Source organism: Ovis canadensis, chromosome 4, assembly GCF_042477335.2.
Source record: "Ovis canadensis isolate MfBH-ARS-UI-01 breed Bighorn chromosome 4, ARS-UI_OviCan_v2, whole genome shotgun sequence".
Classification (NCBI taxonomy): domain Eukaryota; kingdom Metazoa; phylum Chordata; class Mammalia; order Artiodactyla; family Bovidae; genus Ovis; species Ovis canadensis.
Window position 1 is genome coordinate 115,499,974 of NC_091248.1, and position 15,131 is coordinate 115,515,104.

Sequence of the window (15,131 nt, forward strand, 5' to 3'; positions counted from 1 at the left end):
GAGTGGGAGTAAGGAGCAAAAGTGTGTATCAGAGGGAAGAGAATTACTTTTGAGTAAAAATATTGTCCAAGAGTTCAAGAAGAGTAAAACAAAAAGAAACAGAAGTGAAGAGTTCAGAAGCTTTAGACCAGAAGAAAGGAAATCAAAGATGAAATGAGGATAGCCAAAATAACAGTGATGCCAGTACCAGAATGCTTGCCCTTCTCTTTATATTTTCCATTAACTAATACATTTATTAAACAATCATTCATTTCATAAGCACCATGCATGGTGATGAGCAATGAAGAAATAGATTTAAAGAACACATAGGCCCTATCCTGGAAAAACTTGTGATTCTAGGAAAACATTAGTTACATTGCAGTGGGGATGATAGATGCTTCTCCAGACAAAGCTGTTCATGGAAGCTCAAGAGGAAGTTAATCTACTGCATGTCCCAGAATCTAAGAAATCTTGTTTCTAGGGATGAAAACAGAAGGAAAAATATGCTGAAATTAATGTATGATGTTGATTTTTCTTTCTCTAAGACATACTTCCCCAATAATCTCGTTCAGATGTGTCAGCTGTGGTTCATCTCATCTGTTCCCACCTAGAGGCATGGTTTTGCTTACCAGGGATCTTAGCCTGGATTTCACACTAGGATTACCTAAACTAATGCCTGGGATCCCATGCTGGAACGATTAAATCAAAACCATTTGGTTGGAAACTAGGCAAGAGCATTAATTTTAAAACTTCTCCAAATCATTCTAATGTGCTTCTGGAATTGAGAACAGCCTATCTACCTATCTATCTCTCTAGACTTGGATAGACTCTTGCCATAGAAGAAGTTTATCGAAGATTTCTGATTGGTTCCAAATGTTGTAAACATAAACAGCCTCTTCTTGCGGTGGTACTTATGTCCTTTCATTGTACTTCCCATTTGAATCCTGTACTGTTTGGTTGAGTTGTATGACATTTGGTCATTGAAATAGATTTCATTTGTGAGATATTCTTATTTTGAATTATTCTTATTTTGAAACTTCGGCTGTCTGCTGCTGGGCCACACGTTTTGACCAAAACATATCTAACCAAGTAATTCTTCCCCAGTTATATCTAGTGAACAAAAGTAAACTCTGACAGGATCATATTTTCATGAGACTATAATTTTCAAATAATTTATAAGTATCAGTTAATTACAATATCTAAGAAATGGATAAATATATCTATACATAATTTATGTTTTAAAGCAAATTAGAAACAAATTATTGCTGTTCTTTCAGTCGCTAAGTCATGTTTGAATCCTCTGTCCATGGGATTCCCCAGACAAGAGTACTGAAGTGGGTCGCCATTTCCTTATCCAGGGGATCTTCCCAATTCAGGATATCAAACCCACATCTCCTACATTGGCAGGCAGATTCATTACCACTGAGCTACTGGGGAAGCCCACGTTAAAGGATAGAAATATATAAATTAATACAGAGAAACATTGTAATGGTTTTAAATAGAGAAACAGAAGCAATGGTGTTAAGGGTGATTTATACAGACTGCCTTGTCAAAATGCATTCTTAATTTAGGTATCCAAATACAGAAACAACATATATTAAAGGTGAGGAAATTCAAATATCTATATATTAGTTAGGAGTCAATTTTTTGTAAATAGAAACTATCTGAAAGGGAATGTTATGTTTCATTGTCAATTCCATAACTCAAAATTGAAGTAATAAATGGAATTGCTACTATGGATTTACTTCTCATTGACAGAAGCAAATTAATGGATGAAATAAAACAAAAAGAAACTGTCAGAGAGAATGGCCGTGCCATTTTATTATAGTTAGTCACCCCCATCATGTCTATTTGCGACCCCATGGACTGTCGCCCACCAGGTCCCTCTGTCTGTGGATATCTCCAGGCAAGAATACTGGAGTGGATAGCCATTCTCTTCTCCAGATGACTCAGCCATTTTATTATACATAATAGGAATTATATTTTGCAAAGGAAACTTCAAAAGAGAGGGGGAGGCATTAGTAAAATTTTTATGTCCAGATACCATATAGTATGACGGAGAAGGCAATGGCACCCCACTCCGGTACTCTTGCCTGGAAACTCCCATGGACAGAGGAACCTGATGGGCTGCAGTCCATGGGGTCGCTGAGAGTTGGACACGACTCAGTGACTTCACTTTCACTTTTCACTTTCATGCATTGGAGAAGGAAATGGCAACCCACTCCAGTGTTCTTGCCTGGAGAATCCCAGGGACCGGGGAGCCTAGTAGGCTGCCGTCTATGGGGTCGTACAGAGTTGGACAGGACTGAAGTGACTTAGCAGCAGAAACCATATAGTCTGAAAGAAAAAAATAGCTCAAAAATAAATAGAAGGGCCCAGGAAATAAAATGAGAAGAATACATATAATTAAAACATCATGATAAAGAAAAAAAGAAGCTCCTATAAACACAAAATTAATTTAAACTGAGATTTTGTCTGAGTCTCTATCACAGTTCCATAAACCAGGCTCACAGTGGTCAGCTACAGAAGCCATTATTATGATCAGTTCATATATTAAAAGAGTACATATACAAATTGGGATGTGAAGCATATAGACAAAAATAAATACAAAGAAATGACATGTTGGAATGTGGGAATAGTATTTAGAGGTAAAATACATAAAAATCTAAGATGTTATTAAAAATAAAAGAGAGAGAGAAAGATTAAAGTACATGGCAAAAATAACCACAAAATTTTATTTAGAGAAAGAGCTATAGGAAAAACCTGGGTCCCCTGCTTTGTGGAATACACTATAATTTTAACAGACTGCTAAAGGGAAATGGAACACAAAATATTGCTCTGCTTCTACATTTTTCTATGAAGGAGAATATACTGTAAACTTGAAAGGGAAGAATAATAATCGATGCCAGAAAAGGAAAATTTAGCATAAAAGAGTCTTGGTGGTTTGAATCACTGACTCCTAAGTGTTTGTCTTCTGCAAAGTAAAACATAATAATATTAATAATAAAAACAATTTAGATGAATTTTAATAAAGCTCGAATTTAAAAGACACTCTTTATTCTGATATTTCCCTCATTTGTTTTTTGCAGATTTCACATATTTTTGCTTTTATTTTGATGAAATGATGGTTGTGGTAGATGTGAGTTGTAATGTCTTTATATAATGAAATAAAAGGCAATGTATATGTAGTTATTGTGTCAGATAATGTTGTGGTTCCCTGGTAGTTCAGGTGGTAAAGAAACTGCCTGCAATGCAGGAGACCTAGGTTCTATCCCTGAAGAAAGGAATAGCAACCCACTCTAGTATCTTGCCAGGAGAATTCCATGAACAGATGAGCCTGGTGGGCTACCGTCCACTGGGTTGCAGAGTTGGACACGACTGAGCATGCAAGTATACATGCACGTACGCATGTCGTATAAAGTTAGTTATAACGTTTCTATCCAATGAAGTTAAACATTAGCAATGTTCTGATAGTTCCTATTTTTAAGTCGTATTGGTTCTTAAAATCCAACCCGGGAATTGCTAGATGTTTTTTACAGTTTTTAAAATTTTGTTGACTGAAAAATAGATGCACATGATAGAAATCGACATGATACATTTCGTCACGTACTATTTTTCCTGCTCTTGGCCTCCAGATTCTAGTCCTGTCAGTCTCCTCCCAGAAGGCCAATGAATGGAATGAATTCTGTGCATAATTCTTCACAGGTTCTTGAATTTGTTTTAAAATTACCCGTTTTACACAAATGACAGTATACGCAACTGATCTGTGCTTTGCTTGTTTTGCATAGACCATAAACATTCCGGGACATGGTAACCACTTTTAATTGTATTTTGAGTAGAAACTGAATTTCGATATTAAAAATGATATATTGATGTACTTGTGAAATCAGTGTCAAAAGTTCTTAAAATTTCTATAGGATGAAAGAAGTGTCACAACACAGGAAGGGTGAAATGCTGACTTGATATTTCACAAAACAGAAAAAGAATGATTAAAGAACCTACATACTGGTGAACTTGACCTCAGTTATGAGCAAACTGTGTGTTTAGGTTGATGGCTTAGGCACAGATTGAAAATTGTCATCTGGTGATGACAGGGAACAATCTTGAATTCATAACACTGTAAATAAAAACTTAAGTTTTTGAACTGATAAAACTGAATAATGTCATATATCTTGTACATTTTGATTATAAATAGCCAGTTGATAATATTTTTCAGCATCTGTGTCTGGGCTAGAATATAGCAAGAGGATAAAGTACAGCTCAAAAGTGATTCAAATGTTTTATCCAGAGAAGACTAATTATTTATTGAAAGGACCATAAAGCCTAACTTACTCAATGAGAGTGTTGCAAGGTTTTCCCTATTAGAATTTTGTCAATGCACTGATGATGGTTCAGTTCATTTGCACAGTTGTGTCCAACTCTTTGCGACCCCATGGACTACAGCACACCAGGCTTCCCTGTCCATCACCAACTCCCGGAGCTTCCTCAAACTCATGTCCACTGAGTCGGTGATGCCATCCAACCATCTCATCCTCTGTCATCCTCTTCTCCTGCTGCCTTCAATCTTTCCCAGCATCAGGGTCTTTTCAAATGAGTCAGTTCTTCGCATCAGGTGGCCAAAGTATTGGAGTTTCAGCTTCAGCATCTGATATTCAGCACTGATTTCCTTTAGAATGGAATGGTTGGATCTCCTTGCAGTCCAATGGACTCTCAAGAGTGTTCTCCAACACCACAGTTCAAAAGCATCAAATTTTTAGCACTCAGCTTTCTTTATAGTCCAACACACTCACATCCATAAATGACAACTGGAAAAATCGTAGCTTTGACTAGACAGACCTTTGTTGGCAAAGTAAAGTCTCTGCTTTTAATATGCTCTCTAGGTGGGTCAAAGGTTCTTTTATTCCAAAGAACAAACATGTTTTAATTTCATGGCTGCAGTCACCATCTGCAGTGATTTTGAAGCACCAAATAATAAAGTCTCTGACTGTGTCCATCGTTTCCCCATCTATTTGCCATGAAGTGATGAGACTGGATGCCATGATCTTTGTTTTCTGAATATTAAGCTTTAAGCAAACTTTTTCACTCTCCTCTTTCATTTTCATCAAGGGGCTCTTTAGTTCTTCTTCGCTTTCTACCATAAGGGTGCTGTCATCTGTATATGTGAGGTTATTGATATTTCTCCTGGCAATCTTGATTCCAGCTTGTGCTTCATCCAGCCCAGCATTTTGCATGAGGTACTCTGCATATAAGTTAAATAAGCAGGGTGACAACGTACAGCTTTAATGTACTCCTTTCCCAATTTGGAACCAGTCTGTTGTTCCATGTCCAGTTCTAACTGTTGCTTTCTGACCTGCATACAGACTTCTCAGGAGGCAGGTCAGGTGGTCTGGTATTCCCATCTCTTGAAGAATTTTCCACAGTTTGTTGTGATCCACACAGTCAAAGGCTTTGGCATAGTCAATAAAGCAGAAGTAGATGTTTTGCTGGAACTTTCTTGTTTTTCTGATGATCCAGCAGATGTAGGCAATTTGATCTTTGGTTCCTCTGCCTTTTCTAAATCCAGCTTGAACACAGTTCAAGTTCATGGTTCATGTACTGTGATGCCTGGCTTGGCGAAGTTTGATCATTACTTTGCAGGCGTGTGAGATGAGTACAATTGTGTGGTAGCTTGAACATTCTTTGGCATTGCCTTTCTTTGGGATTGGAATGAAAACTGACCTTTTCCAGTCCTGTGCCACTGCTGAGTTTTCCAAATTTGCTGGCATATTGAGTACAGCACTTCACAGCATCATCTTTAAGGGTTTGAAATAGCTCAACTGGAATTCCAACAAAGCTTCATTCCAACAAGATTTGTTCGTAGTGATGCTTCCTAAGGCCCAGTTGACTTCGCATTCCAGATGTCTGGTTTTAGGTGAGTGATTATACCATTGTGATTATCTGGGTCATAAAGATCTTTTTGTATAGTTCTTCTGTGTATTCTTGCCACCTCCTCTTAATATCTTCTGCTTCTGTTAGGTCCATACCATTTCTGTCCTTTATTGTGCCCATTTTTGCATGAAATGTTCCCTTGGTATCTCTGATTTTCTTGAAGAGATCTCTAGTCTTTTCCATTCTATTGCTTTTCCTCTATTTCTTTGCGTTGATCACCAAGGAAGACTTTCTTATCTCCCCTGCTATTCTTTAGAATTCTGCATTCAAATGGATATATCTTTCCTTTTCTCCTTTGCTTTTTGCCTGTCTTCTTTTCACAGCTATTTGTAAGGCCTCCTCAGACAACCATTGACTGGGTAGCTTAAACAATGTAAGTTTTTTTCTCAGAATTCTGGAGGCTGGGAAGTCCATGATCAAAGTGTTGGCCCATTCGGGTTGAAGATTTCTCACTGTGTCCTCACATGGTAGAGAGGTGGAGGAGTGTCTGCCATCTCTTCTCCTAAGAGCACTAATCCCATCCTGCAGGTCTCTCCCTAAAGACCTCATCTAACCCTTATTACTCCCAAAGGCCCCATCACAAATACCACCTCTCTGGGGCCAGGACTTCAATGCATAACATAAATCATGTGAGGCACACAGACCTTCAGTCCATAACAGTGTATTTATGGCTTGGTTCCAAACCGTATTTCTATCTTTATTTCCTTATAATTCTTTACATACTTCATCTTCTTCAATTAAATCTGTTTATTCATGCTTTCTTCATGACGCTTTCTGCTTTCATGACTCCCTTACAAATTATATCCCTCCACTCGTCTTCAAACCTACCCATCTTTAGCTTAGTATATTTCTTCTATTATTCTTATAAACTGTTTCAATTCTGTATTTTACTTAACTTGCACATGACTACCCAGGGCAGGGAGCACATAATTCTTCCAAACTACATTGTAGTTCTACCTTAATGCAGAGACCGTGTCATAGACTTCCTTGCCCTGAATACCTAGGTTCCAGAAAGTAATTTTCAGCTTGATTTGCCTTCAAGTTCCTCATTCATCCAACAGCATTTAATGACAAACCTACATTTTGCTAGCAGGCTAAATATAATTCTCCACCATGGGATCCAGTTCTCAAAACATTTTACCCCTCCAAAAATGCCCATGTCAATATATTGGAGGAAAAACAAAAGTATTTCTCTTTTCACTTTTGACACAGACTGTTTCACTCACTGCCTCACTGTTGACTTTTGGAGATTTTGCTGGTGACATAAGCTTAAGATCACCATTTTTTTCCTCATTGTGAACAGAGAAGGTGAACAAATGTTCTTTTTTATTTCCTCAAATTTCAAAACATCTGAGGAAAAAATGCAAAAATTAGGCAAAATAAATTAATTATTCCTCTCCATCTTCCTGATTAATATTAAATTTAGATCAGTGTCTGGCAATTCAGTTCAGTTGCTCAGTCGTGTCTGACTCTTTGAGACCCCATGAATTTCAGCTCACCAGGCCTCCCTGTCCATCACCAGCTCCAAAGTTCACTCAAACTCATGTCTATCTAGTCGGTGATGCCATCTAGCCATCTCATCCTTTGTCGTCCCCTTCTCCTCCTGCCTCCAATCCCTCCCAGCATCAGGGTCTTTTCCAAGGAGTCAACTCTTTGCATGAGGTGGCCAAAGTACTGGAGTTTCAGCTTTAGCATCATTCCTTCCAAAGAAATTCCAGGGCTGATCTCCTGTAGAATGGACTGGTTGGATCTCCTTGCAGTCCAAGGGACTCTCAAGAGTCTTCTTCAACACCATTTCTGGCAATTATAAGCACTGAAAAAATAGATTGAATGTTGATTGAAATAATTCTCAAGACAATTGCTGAAATTTACCAGCCTAAAAACCAGAAACATTAGAATTAAGACCAAATCTCAGAGATCATTTAGATCAAATTGTTCATTTTCTTGATGATGGACCAGAAGTCCACAGAAGCTAAAATGTTTAACTGTAAACTTCCAAGGTGGCTCAGTGGTAAAGAATCTGCCTGCAATGCAGGAGACCTGGGGGTTCAATCCTTTGTCCAGGAATATCCCCTGGAGGCGGGCATGGCAACACACTGCAGTATTCTTGTCCAGAGAATTTCATGGACAAAGGAGCCTGGTGCACTACAGTCCATGAGGTCACCAAGAGTCAGACACAACTGAGCAACTAACTTTCACTTTCACACAGAGAGAAGCCGACATAAGATTGGGACTCAGATTCACTCTACCCTTCCTGCACTCTGTTAACTACATCCGGTTGTTTAGACCACACTAATTCCATAAGTATAGATTGATAGGTTACAGATACACTGAAGAAGTTTGGGGAAAACATGACTGAAAACTATAGTTATAAAATGAACTGGGAAGAAAACCTATCAAAAGAAAGAGGATAGATTTACTTTGAAAAAAAGGAAAAGGAATTGGTGATTGCTTTCTTCATAAAGAAACTCATAAGTTTGCTGAAGTTCTGCATAAGAAACAAGCTAAATGAATCTTGTGTTCCTTACAAGCTACAAGATCTTTTGTATTTTTTGATTTTGAATCCTCTACTATCTGTATCTCTGGTGTTAACCTCTAAAGGGAAGAAAGAGTAATTAAAAACTCTGAACTGCATTTTTAACTATTTGAAAACTGCTGCTTTGTTTACATGATTCTAAAAAGGGCAAAACGCTTCGACTGTCTTGTGCCTGGTTGATCTGATATTTGGACACTACGCATAGTAAGCCTTAGAGGAATAGGAATGCAGTTGTTTGGGGGATGTCTGCATGACTCTTTTTTACCCTGGCCTTTCTCCTAAAGTTCAATAAAGGCCATCTTTCAAAAGCACATAAATCAACTTTCAGTTAAAAGAAAAGCAAATGATTTATTTTTTTATGTGAGAGTAAAATCCTTATTTATTTCTTAAATGCCTCTTCTACCTTCTGCCTTGGGGGATGTTTCTGGTATCTGTGTTCATTTTAAGCCTGTCTCATCTGTCCTCCTTCTTTGAATCTCTGCCTTGTTTTGTCCAACCTGGAGGATAACAGCATCTAATACTTTATATATCTTGTTTCCAGAAACAATAGCCTGTGGCGCTTCCATTATTTATTCTCTCTCCTTCTGTCAGTGACATGATGGCCTGCTGCTTGCCAAGAACTCTGCTTTTCCAGGCCAGTGATTCCATTCCCCCTAGCATTTTCTCAGATTTAATTTCTTGAGAAAGAAAAGAGAAAAAAAAAAAAAAAGTTATGGCTGATAGTTTTGCCAAATGGAACTCGGCTTTGAATGAACTAGGTTGGAATTTAATATAGTGACCAGTGTATGTTACTGCTGATGAAGGTATAGCAGCAGTTGTAATGGTAGTAGGTAAGGATGGTGGTGGTTATGATGGTGAAAGTGGTGGTGATAACAGTGGTGGCGATGGTGGTGTTAATGATGGTGGTAACAGTGATGATTTAAGTCAGATGGTGGTGTTGGCAGTATTAACAATGGTTGTGATGATGATGCTCATGATGATCTATTTGTTGGTCTGTCTTGCTTTCTAAAGTGAAAGTCACTCAGTTGTGTCCCACTCTTTGCGACTCCATGGACTATACAGTCCATGAAATTCTCCAGGCCAGAATACAGCCTATCCCTTCTCCAGGGGATTTTCCCAACCCAGGGATTGAACCCAGGTCTCCCACATTGCAGGTGGATTCTTTACCAGCTGAGCTACCAGGGAAGCCCAGGAACACTGGAGTGGGTAACCTATCCCTTCTCCAGTGGATCTTCCCAACCTAGGAATTGAACCAGGGTCTCCTGCATTGCAGGCAGATTCTTTGCCAATTGAGCTATGGCAGAAGCCCTTTGTTTCTAAAGAGCCAGTTAATTCTTGGGATGATTTGATCCCATTATGGAATAATAGAGGAAAAAATATATAACAATAGTCTAACATGTCAGCAAATAATTTATAATCAATATGCTATTTGTTTCTCAAAAAGTAAAATAGTTAAATTACCTTCCTTGAAAACATTTTTTATGTCATCTGCTGCAATCTCATGTTTTTATTAATTTTTAGGGTGTTCCATGATAAATGTAAGAAATAAAATTGGAGAGTGGCTTGTGTTTATGTCATTTGAGTAAATCAATCTAAGCTTCTCCTAAACACACAGTACTGACTTTGTCACTGAGAAGATTATCTTGATCCTTATTTTAGGTCAATATATTTTAAGTCTAGAGATATGATATTCGTTTATTCTATAAACATACATTGAATGGGCTTCCCTGGTGGCTCAGGGGGAAAGAGTCCGCCTGCAGTGCAGGAGCTGCAGGAGATATGGGTTCAGTCCCTGGGTTGGGAAGATCCCTTGGAAGAAGGCATGCAACCCACTCCAGTATTTTTGCCTGGAGAAGCCAATGTACAGAGGAGCCTGGTGGATGATGGTCCATAGGGTTGCAAAGAGTCAGACACAACTAAAGTAACTTAGCAGCACGCATGCATATATTGAATACCTTCTAGTTCCTAGACACTGTGCTAAGAAGAGAAGATTCAGTGCTTAACCCCAAGCCCTGAGTACATAGAATTGTAAACATCATTGCATAACAAGAAATTTGTTAGAATGAAAATACATAAATTGTACTGGAAATCATAAGGGAAAAAAATCTAAGTTTTACTGGAGTGGTGAAAAAAGGCTTTATTTGAGGGGAGAACGCTTTAGCTAAGACTTGGAAGGAAAATTTAAGCATTGAGGCATTCAGCTAGAAGAAACAGAATGCATGAAAACACATTGGCTTGAGTACATCTGCCTTATAGCAATCACTGTAGTTAACTTAATGTTGCCATCGCACATTACTCAGGTAAGAGTGTGGTGTGGGAGAATATAGTGCGGGCTTGAGACAAGGCTCGGCAGTCAGGCAGAGGCCATTGCATGGTTGCCTGAGTAGCCCTGTAGGCCATTCTGTGTTGGGATTTCATTCTCTGTCGAGTAATTTTCAACAGCACATTGGCACAGTTAGGTTTGTAAGTTAGAAAGATCTTTGAGAGCTCAGAGTCGAGGATACATTTGAATGAGTAAGCCTGAAAGCAAGAGATTAGCTGGGTGGCCTTTGAGGGTGAGATCTGGTGAGACTCTGAATACAATGATGGTAACCAGACAAAAGTGATGACTAATGTACAGAATATAAAGCAGGTAGAATGTTAAGGAGTTGAAAAACTTAAATGTGGGAAAATTTAAGGATGATTTCCAGATTTCTGGCTTGTCCACAGACTGAACAATGCAAGACAGTGTATAATTAGTTGCTAAACTATGCGGTTTCAAAAATAAGTACTTTAAAGCTTTTAGGAGTGAGTAATAATTGAAGAAGACTCCTTGCAGAATGTGTCAGGATGTAAGATGATATGAGAGAATTGGTACACATAACACTCTGTTGGAAAAGTAATTTTACTAAGTGACTTAGGACACACTTTCTTTTTTCCTGCTTATGTTTTGGAGAGTCACTTGACTCCCAGAGAGGAAATTCTCCCCATTCTCCTTACCCTGAAAACAGGGTAAATGGAAATAGACATGGTGCACAGCCCTTTCCCAAATAAAATTATATTTCTAATTAGATAAATGTATACCTTCTCTGTCACAGATCCCAGTAGACTAGGACAGGAGGAAAGGAAAGAGAAAGGAGCTGTGTTTAGTTGCTCAGCAGTGTCTGACTCTTTGCTGTCCTTTAGACTGTAACCTGCCAGCTTCCTCTGTCCATGGGATTTTTCAGGCAAGCATACTGGAGTAGGTTGCCATTTCCGCCTTCAAGGGATCTTCCTGACCCAGGGATCGAATTCGTGTCTCCTGCATTGCAGGAAGATTCTTGACCACTGTGCCATCTGGGAAGCCCCAATTTGGGGATTGGGTTGAAAAAAAACTATCTATAATGTCTCCAATAAAAGAAAGTAAAATTCAACAATAAAATAATCACATTGGCATTCTCAAATATTGAAATGTTCTCTTTTACTACCTTCAAAATCTATAATATCAATGAACAAATATTTGCTGTTTTATTATAAATGCTATAATATTTTTCTTTATTTATTCTCTTCCTATTGGCTTCATCTTTGCAAGTTGTTTCAGTGATTGGAAAAAAATATGATTAATGCTCTTAATACAAGAGCCAACTGACAGAAACAAAACAAAAAAATGGAGTAGGGCAATTTAATACCTTCTCCACTCACACTGTAGGTAGATCAGGAAATTTCAATACTCTCTAAGATAACAGTGTTCTTGTTTATATTGATATTTTCAAGGTGAGTGTATTGAGATATGTCTATGTGAAAAATACATTAGTACCTGTGTGGGACACAATGTTGTTTTATTTGGTTTGGAAGATAAAGTATCATGATTATAGAGATGAGAAAATAATCTTTCCAGTGAAGTTCCATTGGAACTAAATCCTAAAGAATGGTTGGATATTAACCAGTCAGAGAGAAAAAAGGATTATATTGTGAAAAAACAGAGCCATATGTACAAAACCTGAAGGTTGGGCTCAGCCTAAGCATGTTTGAAGTATACTTAGGAAACTTCCAGGCCAAGTTTTAGACTGAATGGCAAGGAATAATGGGATTTATAAAGTACTATATAAGATAGAATATTTTCAAAGTTAGGAGTTTAGATTTGGAAATATCTTAGATTTTGAATAAGAAAGAGGGTGAGTATAATCGGCTCCAGTTTCATCCATCTCATCAGAACTGATTCAAATGAATTCTTTTTAACTGCTGAGTAATACTCCATTGTGTATATGTACCACAGCTTTCTTATCCATTCATCTGCTGATGGACATCTAGGTTGTTTCCATGTCCTGGCTATTATAAACAGTGCTGCGATGAACATTGGGGTACATGTGTCTCTTTCAATTCTGGTTTCCTCGGTGTGTATGCCCAGCAGTGGGATTGCTGGGTCATAAGGTAGTTCTATTTGCAATTTTTAGTGAAGTAAGCCAGAAAGAAAAACACCAATACAGTATACTAACACATATATATGGAATTTAGGAAGATGGCAATGACGACCCTGTATGCAAGACAGGGAAAGAGACACAGATGTGTATAACGGACTTTTGGACTCAGAGGGAGAGGGAGAGGGTGGGATGATTTGGGAGAATGACATTCTAACATGTATACTATCATGTGAATTGAATCGCCAGTCTATGTCTGACGCAGGATGCAGCATGCTTGGGGCTGGTGCATGGGGATGACCCAGAAAGATGTTATGGGGAGGGAGGTGGGAGGGGGGTTCATGTTTGGGAATGCATGTAAGAATTAAAGATTTTAAAATTTAAAAAATAAAAAACTAAAATAAAAAAATAAATTAAAAAAAAATAAATAAAAATAAAAAAAAGAAAGAGGGTGAGTGACATTAACACTTTACAAATGATAAACATTAGCATTATAAGTACAAATGAAAATTTATAATAGATAACACTTAGTGGGGGCTTACTATTATAAATGCCAGACACCTAATAACTAATTTAATCTAGCTCATGCCTAATAATGTAGGTGATACTGCTATCATCCCTACTTTCCAGATCTGTAGACTGAGAAAGTGACCAGAGGATTTGCACAAGTAACACAGACAACGTATGGGAGAGCAGGTGTGTGAACTGGGCACAAGCTGGCCTCTCCACCTCTGCATAAAGTTTGTTACTTGTAAAATAAAATAAAAGGACAAGCTGACAAGTTTATTGTCTGAGATTTTGAGGTACCTAACATTAGTGACTCTAGAGGAGGTCCCTCCATGAGTCATTGGCTTTACTTTTGTTCAGAGCATGATATTCAAATTTAAGTTTATTGAAAGAAAGAGACTTATTTCCTGTTGCAGAGATTGCTCTCACCTAGGCCAGAATCAACTTGGTCCCTAGAATATGCCTCTAATTCTCTGTGTCCACCAGCAATAGTTTATTTCCCTCAAGAACAGTCATTTTCTGAATTCCATTCATAGAGTTTTGTTTCTGGAACTGATTCAGTCTATTGACTATGTAAATAGTGTAGTTGCTTTTCCATGAAAATGCATAAAATTCCTATTGTACTATGTGCGCTACTATTGGCTCTTAAGGAAAGAAACATAAGTAGCTCGGCATCATTGTAGGAGACAGAACATCTGTTTGCTTTGGAATCCAAAAGAAGCTCTCCACATGGCTTCCTTCTAAAGCAGATTGGTAAGCAACTTTGGAATAAATCTTCCCAAGGGCTTTCTTGTCCACATGACTAAGAGTTTAACATCTCCTAGAACTGATTCCATCATTTTAATGGTTGTGTGGTATCCATTCCTCTGGGACAAGTTTCTAATGTCAAAGGGAAGCTGTGGTTTCCTCTGATTCCCTGAACCTCTCTCCTTAAAATCTTATTACATCTCTTCCTGATCAGCAAAACCTGTCTGAAGAAATGCCTTCCTGATTTTCCCCCCACTCATCTATTTATCAAATGTTTGTTCATCATTTCCCACATACAGGGTCTTATGAGAGCCACCAAGTTTATGGTAAAGAACAAGCTATAGCCAATTCCTTCAAATAAAAGAAGTAAAAACCATTGTAAATACTAATCCAGAGCTAGTTCACAGTATTAGGAAAGATATGAGAAGGGGCACCCCATGTAGCCTTGAGGTATTAGGAAAAGCTTTCCACAGGAAATTATTTTTAAGCCGGAACTTGAAAGGTCTCATCAAACATATGGACAGGCCAGGGGAGTGGGTGGATTACTGTGGATAGACAGTCATTGTAAGGAGAAGGAACAGTATATAGAAATGCAAAGAGATACAATATTTATTGGAATATCAAGGAAATTTCAACTATTTCAATTCAGAGGTCCCATCAGTCAGTTTATTGATTCATTTGGTATAGTGCTTCCAAACTGTGTTCTATGGAATATGGGTTCGATTCCTGGGTTGGGAAGATCCTTTGGAGAAGGAAATGGCAACCCACTCCAGCATTCTTGCCTGGAGAATCCCATGGACAGAGGAGCCTGATGGGCTACAGTCCATGGGATCACAAGAATTGGACACGACTTAGCAACTAAACCACCACCACCATGGAATATGTATGTGTATATATAGTGTGTGTGTAGGTATAGTGTATATACATATATGTGCATGCTTGCCTCGTTGCTTCACTCATGTCCAGCTCTTTGCAATACTATGGACTTTAGCCCACCAGGCTTCTCTGTCCAAGGGGTTCTCCAGGCAAGAATACTGAAGTGGGTTGCCATGCCCTCC

At 38.2% G+C, this 15,131-nt stretch overlaps 1 protein-coding gene across 2 annotated transcripts in view; it reads left to right on the forward strand.

The window, feature by feature from the left end:
- Positions 1–15,131, forward strand: part of CHRM2 (cholinergic receptor muscarinic 2) — a 171,707-nt gene that overhangs the window by 113,951 nt on the left and 42,625 nt on the right. The gene's annotated exons all lie outside the window — the stretch shown is intronic.